Source organism: Cryptomeria japonica, chromosome 11 (genome assembly GCF_030272615.1).
Source record: "Cryptomeria japonica chromosome 11, Sugi_1.0, whole genome shotgun sequence".
Taxonomy (NCBI): domain Eukaryota; kingdom Viridiplantae; phylum Streptophyta; class Pinopsida; order Cupressales; family Cupressaceae; genus Cryptomeria; species Cryptomeria japonica.
Window position 1 is genome coordinate 698,139,616 of NC_081415.1, and position 25,275 is coordinate 698,164,890.

The 25,275-nt window shown below is 38.5% G+C and overlaps 1 protein-coding gene across 4 annotated transcripts in view; it reads right to left on the reverse strand.

Annotated features, from left to right (window-relative positions):
- Positions 1-468: 468 nt before the first annotated feature.
- The window catches only part of LOC131067154 (pentatricopeptide repeat-containing protein At1g05670, mitochondrial), a 56,577-nt gene continuing 31,770 nt past the window's right edge, over positions 469-25,275 (reverse strand). Inside the window, exons 2-4 of one of the 4 annotated variants that reach the window (XM_058002097.2) lie at positions 2,710-3,114; positions 1,147-1,244; positions 473-982 (exon numbers count right to left, since the gene is read on the reverse strand). The gene's annotated coding sequence lies outside the window, so the exon portion shown is untranslated. Of the gene's footprint in view, positions 1,245-1,991; positions 3,115-25,275 lie in introns of those variants that run through there. The other 3 variants (XM_058002096.2, XM_058002098.2, XM_058002095.2) reach the window with 3 other exon arrangements.

Genomic DNA, 25,275 nt, shown 5'->3' on the forward strand with positions numbered 1-25,275 from the left:
AGAAGTCTCTAATAGCATGAAACCCCTGTTTCTCCACAAAAAACCGTTGTTCTATAATGATGCATCTCCTTCCACCTGGGTCAACATGAATGCTGTATAATGCACTGGCAATCCCTATAGCCCCTATAAAAACATTATTTTCTTGAATCGTTGTGACATGGAAGGAACGGCCATGATATGCTGGGGAATTGCTGAGTTCAGCCTAGAATGCCCCATCGATACTTCTTTCACAAAGCAGAAACTTTTAAAAAATTTAAAAAGTTCGCAAACAAATGGGGAAATTTTTCAAACAATTATTTTCATGATATTTGACAGTATAATAATTAAATATTCACATTTATAATATTATGTGTATTTTGATGCGTCCCCCGAACTCAATTTTAAATGAATAACATTGAACATTTATTGTCCATTCTTTGACATTTAATGCCAATTTCTCTATGTTAATGGTGATGTTGAAAAAAAAAAGGATCCTAAAATATATTCATAATACATTTATAATATAGAAATCAATTATTCACGTCTACAATTTTGTACTCATGCCAATGTTTCCCTCAGTTTACGTATATTGAAGTCACTGTTGTTCAAGGTTCAAAATTCAATGTCGAATATTACAGTTTTTGGATTACCTTTTTAAGACTACTTGATGTTAAACTATCTGATTAGAAATTTGAAAAGTTATGTAATAGACTTTGGCAATTTAAATCATATATGATTACCCATCTCACACCGCTTCGAAATGCAGGTAAAAATTTGATGACCCAGAAGCCCGTGCCTATCCAGCATACTGGATGCACTTTTTATCAAAATAATTACAGGTTTGTTAAATACAATACACAATGCTTTCAATTTTACATGGTAATTATTTTGGTAAAAAGTTTATCCAGATTGCTGGATCGACATTGCCAGAAATGTGTACCCCCATCCCAAAGACTCGGAAACATAGCAAGTCAGCCTCAGAAGTGAAGGTGGCCCTGCAAAACTGGATCGACAACATTACAAGAATCTCATTGCAATACATGAGAATTTTGTAAGACGTTTTCGCAAAATGCCTATCTCTAAGTGATAGACTCCTAGTTAGCATTCACGTTAAAGATAATTGAAAGGAAGGCAAAATCATGACAAACTATCCATGCATCTGCATACCAGAGAATCTGAAAAAAAAATCCCATTTTGAGCAAAAGCAGCAGCTCATTGATTTCAATGTCAATGTAGCAGGTTACATCGCTTATTTGACAATACACCTGTAAGAAACCATTAGAAGTTACAAATTACGTGAAAAATCTTTATTTGAAAAAATGCAGCAAATCAAGAATCTGAGATCGACCGCAATCATACAATTCACAAGAAAAATTATTTGTCACTTTAAAGATTCAAGGAAGGCACATTCTACAGTGATTTGAATGTTAAAAAATAGGTCATGTATAAACACCCAGTAGCCAACACATACATATAGATCTAAATAGGTCTACGTTAAGAGAAATTAGCATTTGTCATAGGAACCCCAATATTAGATTTCCGAATCAGACGATTCAAGACTCAAAGATGCAACATTCTATACTGATTTGAATGCTCGTAAACCAAACTGGTGAGTTTGGAAGGTCAACATGTATAAAAACCCACATGACAACACATACATATAGATCTAAATAGGTCTACATTAAAAGAAATCAGCATTTGTCATAGAAACCGCAATAAAACATTGATGATACTTAATATTCAATCCTGAAATGCAATTTTACTTATTATGAAACAGAGTTAATGCATCTCAAAGAGTGTTAGATTCTTATCTAGTAGTATGTGAGTGCACACAAATAACTACACAATTTTAAGGCACACTGAAGAAAGTCCAGTGCAAGAACCAGGTTAAATTGGATATAGAGGCTACAACCATTTCAAAAAACTTTTTAAGAATATCTAGTGTTACATTAAGCATAACCAACAAAGCTAATTAGCACCTGTATTTGCACCTGCGTGACTTACATCAAATATTAATAAACGGAGAACTCAATTGCATTTTCTTGTCTTCAAGCAAATCTTGGATATGATATTCAAAGCATCTTTGCTCCATTTAAATCTTACAAATGATGCCAAAGGCATGTACTCTATCCCAAAGTAAGGCTAAGCCTCCTTTTCACTTCAATTTATGTTAATGCTTCTACTAATCACGACAGAAGCCGATGCCCAAGACTCCTCAGTTTGTTGCACCAATATGTCACAAGAAGGGAAATCCATGTTTTGACATTAGCATGTCCATCAAACATTGAATAAGTTATCGGCCTCTAAGCCACAGAACTGACTAGTCTTACACTTCCATTGCTTTTCCTTTATGCGTTAACGACCACTTTCCTATATTTGATATTTCTTCTCTCTTCTGTTAAGCCATCACTTTTTATTGAGAAAGTCATTTTCTATAATCAAACTTTTATGTTAAGGAATATTAACAGAGTCACATTAGCATGGCAAGAATGAAGGTTTCAAAGTTCCATTACAAATGATGGAACAAGTGCTGGAGGAAATAAAAAAGATATGCCTTTATGGTTTAGTGAAAAACAGACCATCTGTCCATAAGCCATGAGACAGAACATCAAAGAATCATGAATTGTGAATTTCGGAATACATTAAAAAAAGTTCCAAAATCGTAAAGAATCTATTCAATATCTTTAAATCAAAGTGACCTGAACATCATATATGGACAGCTACATTTACCTTCGAAATGACCACTGTACAGCTTTTTGCTGAAGCACGTGTCGCTTTATACCTTTAGGTTTGACATCTTGTTACCTTTAGATCCAAAGTGCCAGTTTAAAAAATCTTCCATTCCTTTGATACCCAAAAGTTTGACAGGATTAGCATCCCAGCGTTTCTAGATGACCTTCCATGAGAAAGGCAAATTCCATTCAAGTCAAATCCTTATTAAGAAAATACGATGTAGAGATTTGACCCGTTTTTTACAGATCCACTTGCAATTCTAAAGATGATCATTTTGTTGCCCAGAAAGAGATTTGATTATTTCCACCTTGTGATCGAAAAGTTGATATGAGCAAAAACCATGCCAAATTTCCCATAGTCAATATGAGCACATTGGTGATGTTCATTCCTTCCATGTATGGCCTGCATAAAACAAAGCAATTTAAAAATTGTTATAAACAATTAAAAGGTAAGAAATCTTCAACTGTAAGACTTTATTTTAGAGCTGATCATCATCACGTAAAAGCCATCATACTTAAAGGAAAATCCTGCCAGCACCTAGATATTGAGATAAGGTTGAAAATTATTGGAGTTTGACCTCAAATCAATAAATTTATCCAGCAAAATATCCAGAATATTTTAGATATTTCTATCCTATCCGTTCAAAATGCTTCCAAGTCCAATTATTAAAATAGTACCATTATGAAGGGAATCTACTGCAACAGGTATATACTTCAAAAAACAAAAGATATCTTGAAAATTTTCAAATATGGCAGACATTATATATGATGACCTGAAGATGGAAGGCATCTGGGCAGCAGGAGATGGGGATTGAAATTGAGATGACACGTTATCAAAAACATGGAACGCAGGTGCTTGGAGACAGCAAATTATAAATATATGATCTAACAGGCGCTTAGAGTTAGTGTTATACTATGTTACCGGTTCACCCATTTCTGGGGATGTACCCATACTGAACCAGTCTGGGTACAGGTCTCAGTTCAGGTCGCTCCTGGGTACACCCAGGGTACCCAAGACCATGGGTTCATGCCAGATATGTCTGAATTCTGGGAGCATCTATGACTGAACCAGCCCAGGTACAGTTCCCAGGTCAGGTCCCTTCTGGGTATGCCCAGGATTCATCTCAGATGCATCTCTGGGATAAACCCAAAGTCGCAGGGAGAACTCTGGGCATACCCAGGGCAAATCATTCAAAGAAACTCTTATGAAAAAAAGCATATTTTTAGGACCAAAAAGAAATGGTGTTAATAACTGTAGTTAAGCTCTGACAATTTTCTTCTCGGAGATGTTTTTTTTCTTAAATGCAATTAAGCTCTCTAAGTTTTCTTCTCATAAATGTCCACAAAAGCGTTTTGTCTATGCACAAACTTATTTTTAACATACGAATTCTGTGCATTATGACACATTTTTCCACCACATACTGATTTCAATCTTTCCCAGTTTGCACATTAGGCTCCAAATTCTACTACTCATTCAATGACAATGCCACTTGATATAAGCTGTTCGAGCACATAAAAATTTGACAATATACTTGAATGGCAACCATACTTAGGCCTCTATGCACTAAATACAACAGAAAACAGAACAGACACGACTGTACATACGGTTCTTCTATGGTTATTTATCTTTTCCTTAATACTTTTTATGCGCAGTTAACATATCTATTTCTCATTTTTTAATCCTTTGTAATCTCTGGGCACAGAGCAGTTCTTGTTTCTCAAATGTTCATTTGCCACTGATGGCTCGTTGTAACCTCTGAAGGCTGTATTTCTCTAACAGTATTTCCCTTCAATACACATATATTATTTTATGTTTATAAAATTATATTGTTTATACTAATTTTATGTTTCTTATTTTTAAAAAAAATACATTAAATTTATTGATTGTATATTTATATTTATATTATTTTTATACATATAAAACTTCCATGCCCAGACATAATAAGCCACCTCTTTTTTTCTCTTCTTTCTAGTACCATTTAGATTTGATTGGAAATTTTTCTGCTCAAATAATCAAATTTTCATGCAAAAAATAGAAAATACATACCTATTACTGTTTTTCTCCTCCTTTTCTTCAGCTTTTTTAACACTTGTCAACCAGTTATTAGCAATTACAGGAAAAAAACAATTTAACCTACATTCCATATGTAATATAAGAAAATTCTGTGAGAAATTTCCTGATTTTCAAGGAATGCTTCCACAAGACAGAGACAAGGAAATGTCATAATCTGAAGTAGGTGCGAAGATGTTTCTATATACCTCTCCAAATGGGGATACATTTCCAATAAGAGTGACGAGTATCAAGGGGTAAAAGTATGAGTTTGTGGATTCCATAGGACCGCACATATATACAACTTATCCGTGTAAAACAATCTCATTTTGCAACCTTGCAAATGCATCGCTCATCAGCTATTACATAGAAATACATTAAACTTGCTCAAAGAAAAAAAGTGGCAAAAAAGTGGCAAAATGGATAGCCTTGGACTATTTAAGGTATTTTACCACCCTGGCTGAATCTGAATGTGAACGACTGAATAGATCTACCAGTTTCACCAATGTCCAGGCTATAACAGGAAAAGGCATCTAGATAAACACCACTGCTTTGAGTTGTAATAAATTGTTTCCGATGTGATTTCAAACTTGGTTTTAAGGTGCATGGAAGAATTCCTCTTCAAGATTTTGGTAATTGTGTTTGTTGACCTCCAGATGTATGGGACAAAAAACTACAAGTCTTGTGAAACTCCTCCTAGATTTTCTAGCCAGTATAGTCATCCCTTTTTAGAAGCTCAGATGTCTCCTTTCTTGCTCAATATGTTAGTTGTTCAAAAGTCTCAAGCTACCAGCTAGAGTTTAAAGAAAACCATTTTGATGGGCAGTGATGGGTATCAGCTTGGGAGTATAGGTATGCATGTCCTTAACTTTTCAACCTGTTGAACCATCACACCTTTTAAAAACATAGAGAAAAGGTAAATCACTGATAACTGTTATTCTCCATCTGCATTGTGAATCTTACATAATATGGCATGTTCTTACGGAATCACACTGTCACTCCCCTGTGTCCAATTTAAATTTGTATCATTGAGAAATATTTTCCACCATTTGGTTTTAGCCTTGGGGGAAAAGAATCAATGGCATTCTCAAAATATACCAGAGTTCCCAAACTCGCCGCGAGTCAAGCGAGTTCGCCAAGTTGGTGAATCGAGCCAAGCTCGGCGAGTTTTGCTGACTCGAGACTCGGACTCGGCGAGTTTTGACCATAACTCGCCTGACTCACGAGCCAAGCGAGTTATGGCAAAACTCGCCGAGTCCAAGCTCCAAGACTCGGCCACGACAGGTCAATGTTTTGACTTGTTTGACAAGTTAGTCTCTCCGTCAGGATTCATATATGGAATATAACATTTAAGTATAAGTTATACTTTAAGTCATATTCCATATATATTGTCAGGATGTTTGAGAGTGGTTTCGGACCTCCATGAGTTATAATGCAGAATCTAGTTTTTGGAGGATCCTTCAAATTTCCAGACAGTCAAATTTCAGGCCATTTCAAGATCAGGATGACATTCCAAACTTTTAAGGCGAGTTCACTCTGACCTTGATGTAAGGGACGGGACCTAGGAGGACACTATGCATTCAACCAAGGTTTGATTTAGCAACTTGAAGCGTGACCAGATAGTACACAAAAACCCTAGGAATGATCTACATAACCCCTAATCACTCAAATGACCTAAACTCCTTCACTCCACCTTGAGGAGATCCACCTGATTTGATGACCTTTAAGAAACTCAATCCCTTCAATGCAAAGGCTAAGACACTAAAACGACCAACAACAAAACTAAAAGAGCTAACCGTAGAAAGCAAAAAGTGGGGGTCTTCATTTGCAATGGGGTGATGTGTGAGTACCTCACAACAGTGATGTGTCTTAAAATTTTGAAAAAGGGGGTGAGTTGGGGACATTTCCTACCTGTCCCCACATCCCAAAAAATCCCCCCATGGGGCACAAGGTTATTTTTGGCAAGGGACATGTCTCTGAGGAGCATATTTTCAAACCCTTCTAGCCTCACAATTCCCCCTTCCATCCAACATATATATAGCCTAAAAACTAAGAGGTCCAAGAAAGACCAAGGTCAACTATAGTCCCAAGGTAAAACCTAAGTTCAACAAGCACACTATTTAATGCTACCATACACAAGCACTCCTTACAGTTTCCAAGTGAAGATGTTCATGATGTCTCATGTTGGTGCTCCCAAAATTTCAATTTGGCCAAAGAAAATACTAAACAAAAGCCCCAAACAAGTAGATACTCTACCAACATGCCTTTCATGGCATAACAAGCTAGCACACATTATAATTGGGCTTTATTCAATAATGGGTGCATGAAACAAGTTTTAAATTGTTAAAAATCTCTTAATTTCAAGGGTTTTTTTATTTTGCTGAGTCATTGCCGAGTCGTTGCCGAGTCATGAGTCGAGTCGGCCTTGCCGAGTCCGAGCCGAGTCCAAGTCTGGAAACTTTGAAATATACCGTAAACAAGTCTGCTACTAAGTATGACAGGTGAACCCATAGGAATACCATGTCTATTGATATATTGCATCAACAGCAGGTTGACCTGAGATGAATTTCAACCAATCTCTTGGTGCCCTTCTATGATTCTCCTTGTAATTGCAATAGCTTTGCTGATGGTGATCTTAGTGAATGGGGAGATAATAACAAAACCAACTAGAAATTCTTGATCACAACTTTGAGATGTCTAACATTAGACATGCTATCATATAAGTACTTTAGAATCCTTCACTGTTGGAAATGTAAAAATCATTGCCAGGGTTGATTGATACACCAAGCAGCAACCAACAGAGAAAGTTGGAAAGAGAAACTTAAATAACATAAACCAATATGGCATGTGGAATCTAAGAGAAACATTGAAAACCATTATCCGCAAATCAGCAACAGAATTGGCCCATACATCCATTGGGAACACAATGCATCATACCTTGTTTGCATGACCTCGAATGTGTAATTCAATCTTCCAAAATTATGTCACAATGAGTTGTACCTTCTACAACCAAGAGACTTTGTATGGCATGGGGTGTGTGACATGTTTTAAAGCAAATTTCTAAACCATCTCAATTGATGCCAAGTTGTTTGTGCTGCCTCCATCAATTATCAATTTGCAACACTTACCACCTACCTTGCACTTGGTGTGGAAGATGCTCTTCTTCAAACATGGTTTGTTTTCTTCTTTGGCTAGCTTGAGTAGAACTTTGTGCATCATCAAGTTTTTTTCATGCACTTTATTCTTCACTCTCCTCTTCAAGTTGTGCATCATGCACACTCTTCTTCAAATGACCTTGCTCTCACTTGGCTTCAGACATTCAAATGCCCTATGACATATTTGTCCATATATGAAGCAAGTCCTTTGAAGCCACAACCTCTTTCCCCTCTTCTTCTTTTGTGGCTTGAAGTCTTCACTCCCTTGGAGCTCCATGTAGAACTCCTTTTTGTACTCTTCTTTTCCTTTTGTGTTTATGTTTGTCTTAATTTTCCCTATTTTCTCTTTCTCCTACTACCCTTACCTCTTGCAATATGTTTTTACAAAACTTTTATGCTCTGAGCACAAGCTGATAGGTTTCTTTGACCAAAGGCACTCATAGCAAACATATATCATCCTCCAATGAGATGAACAACCCATCAATATACCCAAAGACTTTTTATGTGTCATCCTCTATGAGATCAACCTGAGTGTTAACTCGATAGAACTCTTTCATATACTCTTTTACGAATGTTTCCTTTTGGTGCAAATTTTTGACCTTGAACAAGTCCATCGTATTGTTTAGCAGCATAATCTTACCCTTAAACATCTTGACTATCTGTTCACAATCATATATCTCCCTTATCTATCTTGATGTGCTCACTTTGCACAAAGTCCCATAACAACACGACATGTCCCTTCATTTTTGTGCTTGCATACTTGACTGGATGGGGTCCTCAATTACTTCAAACTCAATATTTCTCCAACTTTATTATCTAGTTTATCAACTCCTGGATTCAAGTTTCTCGAATAAGTTGCTAGGTCAGACCTCAATTTGCTGTCAGCTATCTTCTGCAGTGATTTCTTCATCAAAATCACTGCCCATGGCTTCATGCACAGCAAAATCTTCCCTCTCATCCTCACTAATGTCTTCCATGATGACCTCTCCTCTTCTCTGTGTAGTCTCCATGAAATCAAGCCTTGCTTGAAGGGCTTTGATCATATTAGTAAGGTTTGCCTAGCATAGGCTTCTAGCTACTTTGCTGTTTTCTGCTCCTCTTCTTCCTTTGTGGGTAATAGCTCTTCTAATCCACTTCCAATGCAACACACAAATGTACTTTGTTATGGAGTTCATTAACTCTCACACAGAGGACTCAGTCCCACCTCTTATACCACTTGATGTAATTGACTAGCAAGTCAAATGAACAATTGATTAATAGTTTCCTAGAGTTACATAACGAAAACGCTAAATAAGGAAGAACAACAAAAAATCTGGAAAACGCCCACTCCAAAATGTATGGAACCCAGCTAATCTATGCTACAAAACTGGAAATATTCAGCCTATTTGCAGACTCTCAAATACAATATATCCCTTCGTTGTAAACGCAATAATGCTTATGACTACAGCTATGACTTTAACAACTCTTTTTAGGAGTCAATTAAATTCTATCCTAACCTTTGTGTTGTGACCTTTTCACACATCGCCCCATTACAGATTGGGACGCCCTTTTTTGCTTTCCGGTTGTGTTAGTTCCTAGGGTTAGGGTGGCAGTTTGGCATCAAATCTTGTGCTCCAAGTGTGAAGTTTGGCCTTTAGGATGTGATCAAGTTACTGTTGTCATTTTATGACACCCTTGGTCCATCAGTGAGAACCGATCGGAGATATGTTCCATGGACCAACGCTACCCAGTTGATCAAGGAAAAAAGCAGTGAAATCATGGTTTGAAGTGTTGTCTTGTTGGAAGTTCCTTGGCCCTCTCTTTCTCTAGCTCGAAACTTTGGAACCCCGAGGTTCCGTGTTTCTTTGCCTTAGCTTCTTTCTTTCCTGCTCCGGAACTTCGGAACTCCAAGTCTCCGAAGTTCCCTTCCTTCCCTTAGCTTTTCTTCTGTCTTCTACCCCGGAACTCCGGAACCCCTAGGTTCCGAAGTTCCTTAGTCTTCAACCCCGGAACTCCGAAACCCCCAGGTTTGGAAGTTCCTTAGTCTTCAACCCTCGGACCCAGGTTCCGAAGTTCCTTAGTCTTCAACCTCGAAACTCCGGAACCCCCAGGTTCCGAAGTTCCTTGTCCAACTACGGAGACCCCGGTCCCCGAAGTTCCCCAACTACGGAGACCCCGGTCTCCAAAGTTCCCCAAGTTCCTAAGTCTTCTACCCCGAAACTCCGGAACCCCCAGGTTCTAAAGTTCCTTAATCTTCAACCCCCGGAACTCCGGAACCCCAGGTTCCGAAGTTCCTTGTCCAACTACGAAGACCCCGGTCCACGGAGTTCCCCAACTACGGAGACCCTAGTCCCTGCAGTTCCCCAACTACGGAGACCCCGGTCTCCAAAGTTCCCCAAGTTCCTTAATCTTCTACCTCGGAACTCCGGAACCCCCAGGTTCCGAAGATCCTTGTCCAACTACGGAGACTCCGGTCCCCGAAGTTCCCCAACTACGGTGACCCCGGTCTCCGAAGTTTTCCAAACTACTTCCGACTTGCAACACTTCCGGATGGCGTGATCGACACTCAAGGCTTTAAATTCTCCGACAATTTGGTGACTTATGCAATTTTTTTGTCGAGCCACGGGGTGCATTTAATGTTTTTGGCAGGATTTCCATCAAGGGAGGTACAAGGCCATGCTTGGTGACTTATGTCATGCCTAACTTTGGAAGGTCAATCAATCTATCCTCCTGAGAATTGCCTTTGGAGGTATGGCTAGGTTGCTTGCATGTACAAGTCAGGTGCATGCACTTCCCTGCACTTCCAGACTGACATGCAGGGGTCATGATCACCATTGTAACCCATTTTTTCTATATAAAGGCTGTTAAGCCTCATTGTAAAGGGTTCTCTCCCTGCTGCCTGGAGTTTTCTTATGCTCTCCTCTTCTCTTGAAGACTTGTAATCTTTGCATTTCTGCAACTGTAAGATTGGCATTTAACCTTATGATTAATTGAAGAACACTATTCTTGCCTTCTTTTAACCTATGTATGTTGTGTATGCTTTCTTACCTTCATCATAGGTGCATGTTGTGGCTCTTTCTCTTCGTATATGTTGTGTTAACTGGTTTTCAGAGTGTGACTTGTGGGAATCCTTCTCCCCTCTTGGCATTCAATGGATTTTAACCTTCATCTATGCATTGGGGTTACTCATATAACTGAAAGTTGTGCATCTTCAGGGTGTTTCAGTTAATTACTTGTGTCATTTAGGTAGGGAGAGGAACTATCTCTTCTTGGTGCATCACCTCCCTTGTTTCAAGCAATTTCTCTCTTCTCTTTTCCTCTGCATGTTGTTAGGGTAGGCTTAGGAATTAGCTTTGAAATGTTGAGTTGGTTCAACACCTGCACCTATATAGAGAAGGAAGTCGGCCTTCTCCGAAGATTCAACCCCCTTTGCGCAAGGTCCCACACTTTGGGGTTGTTTCCATGTTTCACAAGGTTGCTGAGTTGATAGCTCAGCAAGGGTGCAAGCTTTTGTGATAACAATTACCAAGATCCCAGTTGTTAGTGTGATTAGGTCTTAGGGTTTGGGATGGTAAAATGTCAAAATTGCAAAGTTGCCAGGAGTTGTCAACATTGCAAAAAAGATGCTAGATTGCTAGGGTTGATTTCGTCTAAGTGTTAAGAGTCAGTCCCAATGAGTTAGCAGTGCCAGTGCACCTACGCAAGTATTGTACACCCAAGGTCACTAGATTATAGAAGCAAACCATCCGGAGTGATTAGGTTTGTGTAAGGTTAGTGTGTCTAGATGAGATCAAGCAACCCAACAACCATCAAGTTAGAGGAACGAATGGAATTGTCTGAGTGTATCATCTTGACACCTTGTGCAAGCATAGGTGTGTTTTGCGCCCTACATTGTGCAAGGATGCCCTTAATGTGCACTCAAGTTCATCATGCCATTGGCAAAACTCGAATGACACCGAATCTATCACTAAGTGAGGCTAATGCAAATAAAGTGGAACGACGCAATCATGAAGGTTTCATCATTCAAAATTTGACAAAGTATGGACCCAGGCGCATTGTGCATACACATATGCATTTTGCACCCTAGTTGTGCAAGACGGGGTAAAATGCACCTCAGGGTTTGTGCAAAAGAAGGTCAATTTTGTGCCCAAGCCAAGACTTGATCAACATTTGGTTTTGTGCATGCACAAGCTTATTTTGCACCTAATTACTAATTTTGTGCACATAGACACTCAAAATGCACCCTCCTTCTGCAAATGAGAAGGTAAAATGCACCCTAGCAAGCAACACTTTGTGCAAGACTACATGGATTTTGCGCCTTGATTGTGCACATGAAGGTGGAAAATGCACTCAAGTAAGCAAATTGTGCAAATGAACACCAATTTTGTGCTCCCCTTTGCACAATTGATCATAGAAAGTGCGCCCAAGCAAAGTGCGCCAAGGTTTGAAATCATAAGAAAGGCATGTCAAGTCGGCCATAGGAGAAGAAACGCCAAAAGATGGAAATGAAGCAACTTGTTTTACTCGTCAAAGTCAGTCTTGAATTTGAACAGACACTGCCCTTGACATTGGAGGCGCCTAAATAAGAATGGGTTGAGCATTCCATTTGCTCAACCATTCAAAACATCATATCAAACTCGATCATACCTGCAGATCCAGGTAAGGAAGGCGATTCAGTCAAGCATTTGAAAGTAACATTGAAGCAATTTAAGGAAAACATCAAGCAGCATTGAACCAAATTCGAACTTTTAGCGGATTTAAAAAATCGATTTATACCAGACCTGTAGCGATCCAAAATCAGACCATCAACACTGATCAAAACTCCATTGCAGACCTGATTTAGAGGCAAGATTATCATTTGCAGCTAATTTCAAGAAACCCTAGGATTAAATTTTGTTCCAAGTTAGATGTCTGAATTATTTATATCATTTTCATGTCTATCTGGTCTACCATGCACTGCAATTCAATCATTTTAGACTGATTTCCTGGCTGCAATTCAATTTTTTTAAGACAAAATTGGGTTTTTTTACCTTGTTTGGGGCATGTAGAAAGCTGAGAATGCTGTCAGGATTTAAGTTCAAGCTAGGGTTTCTTGTTGCATTTTTCAGATTTCATAACATGAGGGTTAATTAGGGTTTATCTTTTCACATTCGTTGCATCAATCTCATGGGCGTGTTGCATTTCAATTAAAACTTTAAGACATAAGGAGTTTGCAATCTGACTTTTCAACTTTTGCCATCATCCAATCATTAAATACTCCAAGCAATATCAATTTGGTAATTGGGAGTATTCCTGTCTTGCAGGTAGATATCGGGAGCAAAGACCAGAGGTAACAGAAGGCAGGTGCAAATAAGGAACGAGTTTAGAGGAGTACTCTTGGAATCCAAGCTCTCCTCCAAATGGCGAAAGGTTGGTGACACTAACCTTGGTCACATTGACATCAACGACTTTCGAGATCGAGTGTTCGAACAAGGGAAGTATAGTACTTCCAAGATAGCGAGAAAGTTGACAAGGAATGGCATCTCTCATGTTGCTGGCTTTCCTCCTGCAGTTCAATGTAGTGAGCTAATTGTGGAATGTGCCAAGCACTACAAAGACAATTCGTGGTACCTGATGGTAAAATGATAGCTTACCTCACCAAGACAGCAGTGATGCGTTCAATCTACCCAAATATGACTCCATGATTTACAAGAGCAAGTAGGATGCCTTAGCATTGTACGATAGCAAACCTGATAAATGCGCTGAGATTGTCAACAGTGAGTGGATCAAGCAACCTAGACATCACCATACGAGATTACCAAAGAGGCTTCTCAAATCTGATTTCAAGGAGGGATTTGGAAAATTGGTCACCCCAAGCTTCTTCGTATGAGCATTGGATGTGGTATTACATCAAAGAAGTTGCAAAAGGAGTCAAGATCATCAATTGGGCACAGTTAGTAAGTGACAACATGAATGAACAATTGAAAATGTAGAGCAAACGAAGACTTTTAATATGTAGTATATCTCCTCACAAAATATTGTAGATACAAAGGACTAACTTGTAATGCACCGGTTGGACCTAGTGAAGGACAAATGTTGCTATACGATGCCTATTCTCAATTACATTTGCACAGCATTGCTCACTACAAGAGGGTGAATGATGCCTTCACAATGCACATTGTGAAAACATTACAAAGAGGCATTCACATGAGATTGTCTAAGGAAGCTATGAATCTGATCAAGAGGTATGGTTCGTGGTACATCCAATTCCCCAAATTCACTTATCTAAGGATACAAGGATGTTCCTCATATGCATACCATCTTCCAAGGTATCCTACGGATAGGATGGTGCTGCTAGAGTTATCAAGACAATTGTTGGAGTATGATAAGATTCAAAAGAAAAATATGAAGGCAAGAACGAATTTCCCCATCATGGTAGGGAAGTCCATTGAGACATGTTCTACCTTACAAGCAGCACAAGGATCCGAAGAGGAGTTGCAGTATTACAATCTCAAGACAAACCCTACAAGAGATAACTTTGATCCTCACCACAACATCAAGACGGTAAACGAGAAGAAAATTCCATCATCTTATGCACATTGAAGATCATTGGGCCAATGCAATAGATGACTATGAGATAAGGAAGAGAATGTATTCAAGGTTATCACTCGACATGATCAGACTTACAATATTATTGTGTGCCTGATCAGCTAGACGAGGATGGTAGATTTATATTACAACATTTTGAAAAGGAGAAAGGTAGACCTCTTCCCTCATTAGATTGGCCTGTTTTGGAGACTACTCATCCTGAGATAATTGATCAGCCAGTGATAGATGACACTAAGAGATGGGTGATCCATCAAGTTGACAAGCTAAGAAAGAAAAGCATCCCTCTAACTTATGAATTGATGAACAACAAAGAATCATCATCTTCCTAATATGAATATTCCGAGGAATCCGAAGATGAAAGCATAGAAAATGAAATGAATACACAAAAAAAAGGGAATCACGACAACGAGAGATGTTCCCAAGAGTTCACAATCTCAAAGAAAGAATAAAAAAGCAGTGCATGATGAGCCAGTTCAGCAAAAGAAGCACAAATCAGCAACTACCCAATCTACCACCAGCACCTCTTCCGTGAGGGAAGTGGATCTCTTTGTGGATATGAAAGCAGCTTCGAAGGTAAGATATGAATCCCAGGAAGGAGATAGAGTTACTCTAAACTTGCAAGATAGAAGTATAAATGAATCAAATGAACCTATCCAGCAAGAGAATGTGGAAGTGAATTCACCGCCTCACAATGGAGATCCTACACACAATCAGCAAGCAAATACTATCGGAGACATGCTAGGGATAAACATAGACGTTCATGAGAAAGAGTTCCATGAAGAAACGATCTCAGCCTCAAAAGGAAATCAAGAGCAAGATGAATTGGAGGAAGATGATAAGCAATTAAGCCAAGCACTAGAATGACTAAGGGAAAGAATGAAGAAGCCTGTAGCAGTAATTGATGAAGTGAAAGATTTGGATACTGTCTTAGCCTGGGTAGGACAAGCAAAAGAAAAGAAGAAACCTTAGAAATATTCCAAAATCATAAATGAAAATTTTAGTTCCCGAGTGATGCAAGTGGCAACTCCGAGAGTTGACAAACCGAGAGAGGAGATTACAGCTGAAGATTATTATGTAAGAGAAATTGATCTAGGTCCTATCACTAAGAGTCAAGCAGATGATGAGCTACAGGCTTCAGTTTTGAACATTGAAGAGTAGTTGAGGAAGGAAAATGAAAAGAAAAGACAGTTGAGAAAGACAATAAGCAGTTAGTAGATTATATACAACGTTTGATGAAGCCACTCCAGCAAGTAGATGTAACGTTTGTTCCTCCTGAAATACTTTCCAAAGAATCAGATGAGAGCATTGAGGAGACAAGAGTGAAAGCTAAAACTACCAAAGGATGTATTACAGGTGCCTTTGATCAAGCGTGTTTACCATAGAGTTTGTGCAGACATATGATAGAGTCACAACATTCTTTTGCCAAATTCATGACATAATGGAATCATGGGAGGACTCCCAAATTATTCAAGACAAGACTATTCCCCGTTTGCGAGTATTGAAGGAAATTCCTAAGCAAACTTTGGAAGATGGAGAAGTGATGGAGGCAAAGGCAGTTTATGATTTTGGCTGATGGTATTGTGCCTTGATAACTAAGAAGGAAACTCTTGAAAAGGTGAAGGATGATTGTATCAAATTAGAAGAAATGCTTAAGGGGATTCAGGATCAGCTTCTTATGTCAATTAGAGAGGTATATGGGCAGGAGATACTTGATGATAATGGTTTAAATGTTGATAACTTGCAAAATAAAGTGAGAGGTAACTTCTTTCCAGCTACAGGCTTTTCGGCAACTCTCTTCAACAGTGTTTCTTCATTCATGGCTTTCATGGAAAATTTTGAAAGCAGGAGTTGGAATGGCAGAAGATCTTTGCTACATGTGCTAAGGGTTTGCATGTCATTGAGTTCAAGCTTGACATCATGCCAAGTGTATCCATGGAGGAGCTTGAAGTGGTCATGTCCAAGTTCATTGCATTTGCTCTCCAAGAGAGAGACAAAAGGAACATTTTCCTAGAGGAAAGTTTGTTGCAATCCTAGTTGGCATGGAATTTTACTATTTGTTCTCCTTCCTCGCATTTTGTGCCAAGGAAGGAGTTCATTTTCTTTTGGCTGGTTTTTTATGGTGATAATTTTTATTGGCTGGTTTTTTTAAGGTTACAACTAACCCTAATTAGGGTTTAGTTGTCTTAATCTTGGACATTGATTTTAGATCAATCTTGACCCTTTATTTGTATTTGGAGCTCTATGTAAGCTGCCTCTTTTCATTTGTAGATCATAAGAGATTTTGGAGAATTGTTGCTACATTGCTGCCAAATTAATCTAAGACATTGAAGCTTGGTGATTTTATATTCTATCTTGGAGTATTTGCATGGTTATCTATCTTCTCAAGTTAAAATTTAAATTTGCTTAAATACTTTAGATAAATGAAAGATCACTGTGCATAATTTATGGAGAAATTGTATATTCATACTACTGGTATTTGGCTGATTGTTAAGTACTTTGCATAGTCAACTGAACTCTTTATATAAGCTCAACTTCGATTGCTACTCACTCATTGACATGCATTATATTGATAGTGTCCATGTTGTTGGTGGTAATTTGAATATCATTTACTTACCTTAGAAGATCACACTAGCTTTGTGGAGTTGTTCTTTGCATGTCAAAGCAAAGCCTAATTAAGTTTCACCAAAATTGTCCGTTGTCCTTGCATTCCTAGGTTTAGTTTAGCATCCCTTAAACCTTTAATCTTTTTGCATTTTTTTATCAAACAATCATTAGTAGTGTTGCCATATTTTCACTTTGAGGGAAAAATGGTCTTGCATATTCCTTATTTACCACAAAGCTTTTGGGGAATTAAATGTCAAAAGAAAAGGGGTACATAATTGAGGTTTAATTGCCAAAAAAATTAGGAGTTTCAATATTGTTCCATTTATTCTCTTATTATTTTGACTTGGTCGAATGAGCAAAACAAAGCCAAAATTCTTCTGGCTTTTCCTAAAAGCTACATTCAGACCCTACACATGCTGTAAAGAAGGATGAATGACAAGTTCAAGCAGAAATGACGGCCATTCTTGTGTTAACAGCAGTCTTTGACAAGAGGACAGCGTGAATGCCTTCACAAAGCACAAAGGGGCAGTTTGTTTGGAGACTACAGTAGTTTGCATGAGAGAAAAGATCTGATGTTGGGAACTACACATATCATTAGTTAATGGCAGTTGTAATGCAGGAATGCAATCCTTGAGGGGAAAATCTTCTTTTACGTGAGTAAACACCAGTTTTGAAACTCAAAGAAACCCTGAAATCAATGAAGGAAGCTGCACCTTTCATTGAATGCAAGACAAGTGGATTTTCATTGAAGAACAGCTCATTAAAGCATGAGAAAAAGCAGCAGATGACAGAGGGTTTTATGAAGGGCAATAGATTGTCAAGTAAAGATCCACGTAGAGGTATGTTATATTTCTCAACCTACTCTGCATTAATTTTTACTATTGTCATTCAAGCAAGGTCTTTTAGTGAGAAATGACTTTGAACAATGAGAGTTTCTCTTCACTGTGATTAGTGGACTGCAATTTCTCTTCACTGTGATTAGTGGACATGAAAGCATAGATCAATGAAGAGTTCCTTTTTCCTTTCCATGCTTTTGTTATCTTAACCAAGGATGACACACTCGCCGAAAACTTGGTGAGTGACAAAAACTCGCCGAGTTTTTGGACCTAGCGAGTAGTAATGACTTCTACTCGCCAGGGAAACTCGTCGAGTTTTTGGCGAGATTTTGCCAAAAACTCGGTTAGTTTTAACCAAAAACTCGCCCGCATTCCCTTATCAGCCGAAAAAGGCATAAAATGCATTCATTTTTTGTTTTTCAATATGGTTTTGGGCTGAGAAGGGGGAAACTCACTTGGAAGGGCTTGCAAGGTGATTTGGAGTGATTATTGAGTGATTCCAAGTGGATTTGAAGGGGATTTGAAGGGAAAATCAGATTCCAAGTAAGTTTTTTTATTTTTCTCTATGCTTTTTTAAAACAATTTGTTTATTTTTTGTTGCATTTAGATTGATTACAAATGATTCCTAGGTAGTCTAAATCATTTCTAAGTTATTTACACAAGATTTAACACAAGTTTTGTTGAGTTTTCACAATTTTTTTGAAGAATCTAGTTTTCAAAAAAAATTCAAACCCTACTTTTAAAAAAAAAAAACTTCGAATGATGTCTAAATTTATTTAAACTAATGTAGATAGTTTACTTAGTGCTAAATTGTTTAACTAAAATGTTAAAAAAAAAATTCACTTTGTATGTGTACGTTAAGTAAACATTAATCATGGCAAGGGAGCAATGGCCACTAGATCCATGCCCATCTGGATATATAGGCACCCGTCCTAGAGGTGCTAGAGATGGGGCATGGAGGTATGCCTATGAGGGACCCGATCCTGGGTCAATTATATGCATAAAGTGTGAGAGAATACTTCATGGAGGCATCAACCGCCTCAAATACCACCTTGCAGGAATAGATAGGCATGATGCTAGAGCATGCCCTGGGACCAGTGAAGAAATAAAAAGACAAATGAATGCCCTACTTGCAGCTGGGGAAGAGAAGAAATTGCAAAGGGAGAGGGCAAAGCTAGCTATGAGATCAGCCATAGCTGAATCTCAAGGTGTTTCTATTGACCTTGAAGAGGAAGAAGAAGCACTTAAGGGCATAGTGGGCTCTCGGTGTGGCCCACGTATCCGCAAACCCACCATCACCTCGCCCATTGCTTCTGCTTCCTCTAGTAGAGTACCTGGCACTGTTCCACTTCCATCACAACGATCAGGGTCGATAGGTGATTATTTTGTGCCCAGGAACACACCTAGAGCACAACCATCATTAGAGGCCATTGAATGGAATAAGGAGGTACATGAGAAAACTGACATTGCAGTTGCTGATTTTTGGTACTTCAACAACATTGCATTCAATGTGGCGAAGAATGCTTATTGGCTGAATTTGGTGACTGCTATGACAGTTTTAGGAAAGGGGTACAAGGCCCCTTCTCGCAGGGATTTGAGTGGGAGGTTAGTAAATTACTACATAGTCCACTTGATTTCATTTTTAATTATTTTTTAGATTTCTTGTTTATTAAATCAAAATTGTGTACTAAGACCTGATTTCACTTTGCACTTACAGGTTGCTCACAAATGCAGTTGCTAGGGCAAGAGAAGTGATGGAGGATCAAAAAATTGAATGGGCAAATTATGGCTGCATCATTCTTTCTGATGGGTGGACAGATGGCAAGAACCACACCATCATCAATTTTTTGGTCGCTTGCAAAGACAATGTAGTGTTCTTGAAATCTGTCGATGCCTCCAGCAAGGTGAAAAATGCAGAAACATTGGCTGGAATGTTGGAGCATGTCATCATGGAGGTGGGGGTAGAGAATGTGGTGCAAATCATCACAAATAATGCAACAGCATATGTGTCAGCAGGTAGAATCCTTTTGAATTATCACCTTTAGGCATTAGCAAATTTTTCATTTGTTGTGGGCTTTGTTTTACTTGGTTGCATATTTCTTAAGAATAAATTCTTCTTTTGTAGGAAGAATCCTCCAAGAGAGGCACCCCACTCTTTTTTGGACACCTTGTGCAGCACATGTCGTTGACCTTCTTTTGGGGGACATAGGAAAACTTGAGTGGGTGACTCCAGTTGTGAAAGATGCAAGGAGGATCACCAAATATATTTACAATCACCCTTGGGTCCTAAATTTGATGAGACAACACACCCAAGGGAAAGATTTGGTGAGAGCTGGTGTCACAAGGTTTGCAACGATTTTCTTGACATTGCAAAGCATTCTTGCTGCATTGACTTCTTTGAAACAAATGTTTGTGAGTGGAGAATGGCTTAACTCACCTTATTCAAAGAAGCCTGAAGGAGAGGTTGTCGCATGCATAGTCTTCAACAGCCAATTTGCACAAAGGGCTGCAGAGATTGTGAAGGTTGTTACTTACTTCAAAACTTTAATTTTTAAATTTTAGTTATTCTTGATTCAAGTCTCTCATTACTAATTTGTAACTTCATTATTTAAATTTTGATCTTTTTGTACTTTGTATTTTTCAATTGTAGGTGTCAGTGCCCTTGGTTCGAGTTCTTCGCTTGGTGGATGGGGATAAAACCTCGATGGGATATCTTTATGAGGCCATGGATAGGGCCAAGGAGTCTATCAAAAATTACTACAAGGGGGATAGGCTCAAATTTGATCCCATTTGGGAAATTGTTGATAGGAGGTGGAACAATCAGCTCCACCAACCCATTCATGCAGCAGGGTACTTCCTCAACCCTCGTTTTAGGTTCGGGGGTTCTTACTCAGATTCGAATGGAGAAGTCATGGAGGGCCTCAGTACATGCATTGAGAGGATGGTACCTGATGTTGAGGAGAGAGACCTCATTGTGAGTGAGCTCCAAAATTATGAGGGAGGAAGGGGTAAGCTATTCTCTTCAGAGCTGGCTAGGAGAGGAAGAACCACTCAAACCCCAGGTATAACATTTGCCATTTGGATTTTGGGATCTAAAGACTAAAATGATTGATAAATTATGTTTTCTCTTTTCTCTTTGCTTTCTAACTTTTCCATTTTATTTATTTTGCAGATGGAAACACCCCACATCTCAAAAAATTTGCCCTCAGAGTCTTATGTCAGCCTTGCAGTCATATAATTGTGAGCGCAATTGGAGCTTGTTTGAAGCAATCCACATGAAGAAGAGGAGCAAGTTAGCACAGAAACGGCTCAATGACCTTGTCTACGTGCAATATAATATTCGATTGCGCGTAAAAAAGGTAGAGGAACTAGAAGGTGGTCCAATTGACTTGGATGATATAGATCCTTACAGTGATTGGACATCACAGGAGCAGCCTCCATTGTTTTTTGACACTGGCATCACTGATTTGGAGAGGTAGGCTATGGAGGAGGGGGGTGGATTTGGTTTCAAGCTGGATGACGTTGAGGAGGATGAGGATGAGGATGAGGATGAGGATTCATTGCCAGTGCCAGAGGCAGGTGGAGACATAGCTTCATCCAGGATGGAGGATGAGTCTCAATCAACCATATCGAGCGAGGAGGCACAAACACACCCAGTCCCACAACAGACTTATACGACTAGACAGTCTAGACCCTCTAGTTCTACCTCTCCCCACGTTTTTGCTAGAGCTGGGAAGAGGAAGTTGTAATTGTAATTTGTAATGATGTATTTACTTTTGTTTTTACAAAAACTATTTAGTAATTTACTATTTTGCTTCCAGGCTTCCAGGCTTCCAGCCATCAGCATTCCTCATGAGGATGTGATTTTGTAGACACTTTGCATTTAAATATATCTAGAATCAGCTTGTTTCTTTTGTGTTATCATTTATTGACTCATTGGATGCATCTTCTCATTAAATTTTGCAAAAAAATGCATTTTTTACTAAGTTTAAGCGTGTTTTTAAGTTGCCGAGTTTTTCGCCGAGTTTTTCCGAGTTTTCGCTGAGTTTTTTTCCCAGAGGCTTGGCGAGTCTAGCCGAGTCGCGAGTAGTTCAACTATGATCTTAACAATATAACGTTAAGGACAGGAATCATTCATCAAGAGGCATATAGTCATTGTTTAGGAGGAGTTTCTTTTTACTCTTTGATGAGTTATTTATGCTGTTTGTGAGACATCTTTCCACTAAATACAAGAGACCATTCACTATTATAAGAGTTTAGACTGCTTCATGAGATGTGTGTAAAGGCTAATGAACAGTTATCTTGTGATGAAGAGCAGCATCCTCTTAAAAAGACATTCATGGACTACCTTTAAGGTGAAAAAACAGTGACATTTCACTGAGTATTAGCAAGGTTAAGGTGTGTTCCTAAAAAACAGTCATGTGATAGGACTATGTTGCATTTAAAAGACAGTAAAAGCATTGATGGAAAGTGTTTCCTTGCATCATAAGTAGAGACAGTGATCTATAAAATGCAAGCAGTCATCTCATTCTATGGTTAGCAGCAGTCATCTTTAGCAAGAACAAAAACCAAATCAAAGACAGCCAAATCAGAGGTTTGTAGACATGAAAAAGCTCTTTGACAGTGCAAAAGCAATCCATGTACAGTCAAGATGTTGCAGACCTGAAACAGAGACATAGCAGTTAACAGAGATGGCAGCTTTGCAAACAATGAAGGCATTAAGGACAGTCCTAAGCAATATGATGCAGTGTATTTCAAATCATTCAGTCACAGTGCAGCAATTAGGACAGAAAATACAGTCCAAAGGAAGAAACAGTTCAGTGAAAAGTAAATACAATCAAAAGCATACAATAGCTACAGTGAGCTTATTGAAGAGATAAATTATTTCCATGTTGAGGGACACTAATATTTCGAAAGATTAAACAGTGTTTTCATATGGTAGAAGACAGAGTTTTAAGCTCAAAATAGTGATTCCTAAAGAATATAAACAGTGGTTTGTGTCCCTGAAGAGTACAGTCAAAGCCTCGAAGAGGGATAATAGTATAAATATTAAAGATGGAGCTTGATGAACTAAAGAATAAGCAAAAATGCAAGCCTCTCATGCCAGATTTAAGTACAAATATGAAGCCATGAGAACACATAAAAGAACAGTCCAAGAAGCAAATGCAAGGTAGACAAAAGCTTTATGTTTGCAGTCATAACAGTGAGGGCACGTCTCAGTCAGAGAATAAGGCACATTCATTTGGAGAACATTGTAAGATGTTTAAGATCACAAATAGCAAAGCATATCATGAAAGCAAAGGCTAGAATCACTGTCAAGTGTCCAGACTCAGATAAGGGAATGAAAGAACATGGATTTCTTTTAGATTGAAGAGCAGCATGGCTATCAAAGAGTTGCAAGAGCAGAAAAATGCAGTCTCAACCCAATGATACAGTCACCCAATACCAGACAGTGCTAGCAGTCCAAGTCAAGAATTGCAGCTTGGAGAACAAGTGCAGTAGCAACATCCAAAGAGTAGTTTTGACAGCAGATCCTCAAAGTGAGGACGGTGATTTTACTAATAGAAGACAGTTCACAATGCATAAAGGTAGTCAACAAGGAGATGACAGTCATATCAAAAAGATAAACACAGTCATTTTAGGATCCAAAAGGCAATGGTTTTCATTTGTACCTGGAGACAGAGATATATGGCAGTGAATCACAGAGATAATAGATAAGCAAGCTCATGCATAAGCTCAAGACAACTCAAGAAGACCTCAAGATCACATAGTTAGTTGAGTTGCAGTTGGAGGCCTGAAAGTTAGGAGTTTTGGAGGTGCTTCCAGCAGTTTACCATCCAGTTAAGATCCCATATGGGTCATACATCAGTCAAGCAGAGTTTTGGGCCCACAACCAACAAGATAGCTTCAGTTCCAACCCCTAATTTATAGGCTTTTTGGAGATGCACGACCCCAAGAAGATATTTCATGCGAACTGGAGCGTCTTTCAAGATAAAAGCAAACAGTTGGAGCACATTCCAAGGGACCTCCTCCAGTTCTTGCTCATTTTCACCTTCAGTTCATTTTCAGTTGAGAGAACTTTTCTATAATACAAAATTTGTATTTCTTTCCTCCTTAGTTCTCTCTTTTTGCTTGCATTCTCAGCAAGAAGCGTTGTAACTCAGCATACTATTAAGTTTTTAGAAGCATTTTCAGAATTGTAATAGCAAAATGACTCCTTTCAGATTCAACAAAGCTATGGTTCCTTCAAGGTTTTCTTGTTTTCTTGTTATCAATGAATGATTTGATTTAATTATTGTAATTTTCCTTCAAATCCTTTAATTTGTCTCATTCGTGTAATGCTGAAGCAAACAATTTCACAAGCAATACAAGTTGTATGCTATGTTTTCGTTTGTTCAATCAAGTGACGGTTGTGAAACTTAGTTTCCTTCAGATAAACATTGAAAAACAAAACCTCCATATGAAACATTTATGTATTCTGTAATTCTAATCAGGTTGTGAACAAATTCATGTTTTGTTGGGTCAGTTTGTGAGTCATATTCAGTAGTTTCAGACCTAAGTATTGGTGCATCACCTCCTATTAGAGTTAGAATTCCATTTTCAGCAATCTCTCTTCCCTTTTCCCAGTCAAGTTAGTATTTTTAGGAGGTTTTTAGAAGGGGACCGGCCCATAATCTGGAGATTGATCTTCATGATAGACATCCCACAGGCTTGAAGATCATTCCATGTTGCACAGGATTGCTGAGCTCTTGAGTTTAGCATAGGGTGCAAATCCTTGTGACAAGAAGTACTAATAAGTAAAGCATGTCATTGAATATCATTCAAAGCTAGACTCATAAGGTGTGCTTTTGCCTTGAATGATTTATCTCCGAAAGAAATATTACATAAGTCCCCTTGGATTACCAACAATCACATCAACCATTGAGTTACCAACACATCAAGACATGACAATAGAAACCTTGGACTCGTCTCGATTGATCACATAATTTAGCATATGAGGAGATATTGATTAAGAGAGGATAGAGTACCTTTGGTATTTTATTCTATGTATGAAGTGCATAAAAACACATCAGCAGAATTGGCACTAGAGAGAGGAACGCATAGGAGAATTATCAATCCAAGGATGTTAACAGCTACAATCTCTCTCCATGAGTAAAAATGGTTTTGCCGCATGAGAACATATTTCCAATACTACAACCAAGTTTGGGGTGGCAAAACTAACAAGAAGATATCATTTCGCAGTTGAACACTCGCGTGGAACAATAGAAGTGCAGACGAGTATATGAAAGTACAATCTATTTTGGAGGAAGATGAAGAGATAGCCCAGTGACCTCAAGTGGTTTTCGAAAGAG